The 3,428-nt window shown below is 45.4% G+C and overlaps 1 protein-coding gene across 3 annotated transcripts in view; it reads left to right on the top strand.

Moving 5' to 3' along the window:
- Nucleotides 1-3,428, top strand: part of Stox2 (storkhead box 2) — a 251,385-nt gene that overhangs the window by 62,829 nt on the left and 185,128 nt on the right. The window contains exon 1 of one of the 3 annotated variants that reach the window (XM_031339750.1): nt 2,608-2,940. The exons of the other annotated variants lie outside the window; for them this stretch is intronic. The gene's annotated coding sequence lies outside the window, so the exon portion shown is untranslated. Of the gene's footprint in view, nt 1-2,607; nt 2,941-3,428 lie in introns of those variants that run through there. 3 annotated transcript variants of the gene reach the window in all.

Below are 3,428 nucleotides of genomic sequence, written 5' to 3'. Positions count from 1 at the left end.
GTGGTTCTGGCCTGATGGAAGTTTAGGTTTCATTGAGAGCTGGCCAGCAGCTTCGAGCAGATATGGCCCATCTCTAGACCTTAGACAGCTAGTTAAGTGTGAATGTGAGGGTGATGGGGTTGGAGTGGGGAGGTAGCAGATTCTAACAGCAAGCTGGAGATTGGAGAAGAATCTTTTGATTCCAAGTTAGGAATTTGGCCAGAGTCCCAGGCTGAGGAGGAGCTGGGTTTACTGGGCAGTTACCAAAACAGGAGCTTGGGAACAAGGCTCCGCGGCGAAGCCCTGTTATTTGAGGGTTGAATGAAGGCTGGAATTAGGGAATGGCAGCCTTTTGATTAAAGTTCAGGCGTTAGGGAATAAGGAACAGCCAGTACTACTTGGTGTAGGACCCCAGGGCAGAATTGGTGCAGGTTAAAGGCCTCCGGCCTGAGAATAGCTTGGTCTTGAGAAGCAAGTCAGACTGAGCCAACCACAGACACACCCTGTGGTCAGTGTCGGGAGAAGGAAGATGGGACACGATTTCTCAGGGGCTGGCTGTAAGAACTGTCTGAGAGAGATAGATTATAGGACTTGGCAGAATAAGATGTCGCGTTTTGAGCCTACGTGGTTGATCTTATTAGGGATGGAGAGATGGATCAGTTGGTGGCTAAGAGCACTCATTGATCTTGTGGAGATGACTAGGGTTCAGTCCCCAGCACCCAGAGGGTGGCTCTAAAGTGGCCTGTAACTCCTGTTCCAGAGTATGTTGCCTTCTGGCCTTTGAGGGTACCAGACAGGCATACAGTATCCATCCATACATTCATACCCCCTAAATGAAAGTAAATATATCTTAAAAAATAGAGCTGCTGCTGGTGGCACATGCCTTTAATCCCAGCACTTGGGAGGCAGAGGCGGAGGCAGAGGGAGAGACAGAGGGAGAGGGAGGAGAGAGAGGGATCTCCGTGAATCTGAGGCCAGTCTGGTCTACAGAGCAAGTTTCAGGACACCCAGGGCTACACAGAGAAACCTTTTGAAAAACTAAAAAAAAAAAAAAATTTAACCAAGTGTGGTGGCTCCTACCTGTAACACCAGCTCTTAGAGGGTGAAGAAGGAGAGGATCAAGTCTGCCGTGGCTACCTTTATATAAAATGAAAGCAGCCGAAAGACAAGGACTGTTGAAGCAGCAGAGGGTTTCGAAGCTCTAACATCTTGATGTGAGATGGACATAAGAAAGATATGGAGGAGGGGCTGCTAGTGGCTGGTCCCAGGAGATGGGGCATGGCCGAGAGAGAGACCAGAGTAAGTGGCAGAGCGGCTCTCAGGAGGGCTCTCTCTGCATAGTCCTTCTGTCTGTCTGTCTGCTTGTGCTGTACGATACAGAAGCTCCGCCCCTGATGATACTCCCTTCTTTCAAAGCATCCCATGTGCCCATGAGTAATTTTTCCAGCTCACATTTCTGGTGGGTTTCTCATAGTTTCCGCCAAATATATCCATTTTCTTAGTGTTCCTGAAATGATTTTTTTCTACCTTCTTCATCTCCAAGGAAAACATTTAGGCTTGCTATGTATGATCTCTGTTTGTAGTAACTTACTAGCTATCCACTGGTGTGCTTTCTTCAGGGCCAGCAATGGAACCTAAAGACTCACATATCACAGAGCACTCATAAAGTGCTCTGCCTGCAAGCTGCAGCCCAGCATGTCCCACAGTGCTCGTTAGTGAAATTTCCTTAATAGAAAGTTAAAAGATGAATATGGCTACACCTTTGTTCTTGAATCATAAGGAAAATACAACAGGAGAAATATCCCCATTGGATATTCCAGCCAGGCCCCCCGTGTCTTGGATGGAATATTTATTTAAGCTATGATGGCTTCTTTGTCCCTTGAATTCAGACGTGGAATGTTTATGACTTATACTAAAAGGCAAAAGCAAATGAATTCAGGTCTATAGAAAAATTAATGGACTTATAAATTGTGTTGGCAATGAACGAGCAGGGGAAAACCCAAAGCTCTTGCTCTGTCGTGATTTGAACGTGTGATTTGGGGTGTAGGTGTCAAACAGTTCTTTCAAGCATACACATATGGTATAAAGGGCTTTCTAGAGCTTAGGTCAAAGCTCTAGATAGGTAATTAAGTAGTTTACTGATGAAGCTAGAGAACTAGTGAGAGGCAGTGACAATGGAATAGTTCTGGGGAAAACCAGAATTTCAGGTCAGTCACCCTGGTCCTTCCCTCCTTCCCTCCTTAGTGATTTCTGCTGTGGGTCGGTAGTGAGAGAGAAAAATGGGGCCTTTCCTTTTGGTCTGGTAACCAAGTTGAAGTGCTGTTTTGTTCTGTAAAACATAGGTGGCTCAGGTCCTGGAAAGGCCCGATGAACTGGTCTACACGGTCCCGCTTTCCAGGCCGGGGTGGTGGGGCCTGGGGTCTGTGCCAAGCGGATTCAGGGCCCAGTCCTACAGGTCCTTAATGACTTCAGTGTGGGTTTTTCATCTCCTGGCCAAGCGTTATCATACTTGTCCAGACAAGCCGCTCACCACTCCGGGAGTGTGTGGGAAAAGCAACACTGCCCAAGCAACTGTCTGAAGGTAGAAACCAATTACTTTAGGATTTATTTGCATGCACTTCGGAAAAGAGCAACTTTAAATCTCTGAGCTGTGTAAGGAAAGCCGGAACCTTTCCTGGGAGGGGGGAAAAGAAACAGGATTGACACCTATACTGAGCTGGGCTATCTAGAACGTTCCAATGAGCTATCAGAAGACCCGGAAAGCAGAGAGTAATAAAATGTTGACAGCAGTCGCAATCAACGTGCGGTAACTCCGGACTGCCACGACGTCTTTGGCACCGAAGGAAATCAGGGCAATAAAAGCAGCCATCCTCAGGATTCGAAGTAAGCCCTAGATTACTTCCATCTGTACATTTCACAGACCGCTCGCAAACACCAGAAACCCTGGACTGAGACCGCAGAGTGAGTATATTGAACTCTAGGGTGAATTGCCAGACAGAGGAGGCTCGTTTTAAACACTCTGCAAACCCTCAACTCTTTCTTTTCTTGCTGGTGACAGTGGCATTGATGTTTTATTTGTCTCAAGTCTGGAAGGTCAGGAGGTATTATTTCTGTGTCTCACGTGGAGTGTATCATTGCTTATAAACTTTTACACACTGGGCTTTCTGGCTTTCACGATTCCCGGTACATGTAAAATTAGTTGTAAGTTGCTCTACAGTTTCATTTTGTCTTTGGTGGTGTTTTTTTTTTTTTTTTTTTTTTTTTTTTTTTTTTTTTTTGCTTGTTGGAGAAAATGTTTGGAAGGGTCACTGTGACGAGGATTATTTGTAATAATAACTAGGTGAATAACTGTTGTACTCCACTTAGCATGTCCATTTTCTATTAAGTATTCAAGAGAAAGTTCTTTTGATGAACCCAGCAACAATGTAATTAGGTGATTTTTTTTTTTT

Source organism: Mastomys coucha, unplaced genomic scaffold (assembly GCF_008632895.1).
Source record: "Mastomys coucha isolate ucsf_1 unplaced genomic scaffold, UCSF_Mcou_1 pScaffold22, whole genome shotgun sequence".
Taxonomy (NCBI): domain Eukaryota; kingdom Metazoa; phylum Chordata; class Mammalia; order Rodentia; family Muridae; genus Mastomys; species Mastomys coucha.
The sequence above is the reverse complement of the archived record's forward strand: the minus strand, read 5'-3'. Positions and strand labels throughout refer to the sequence as shown.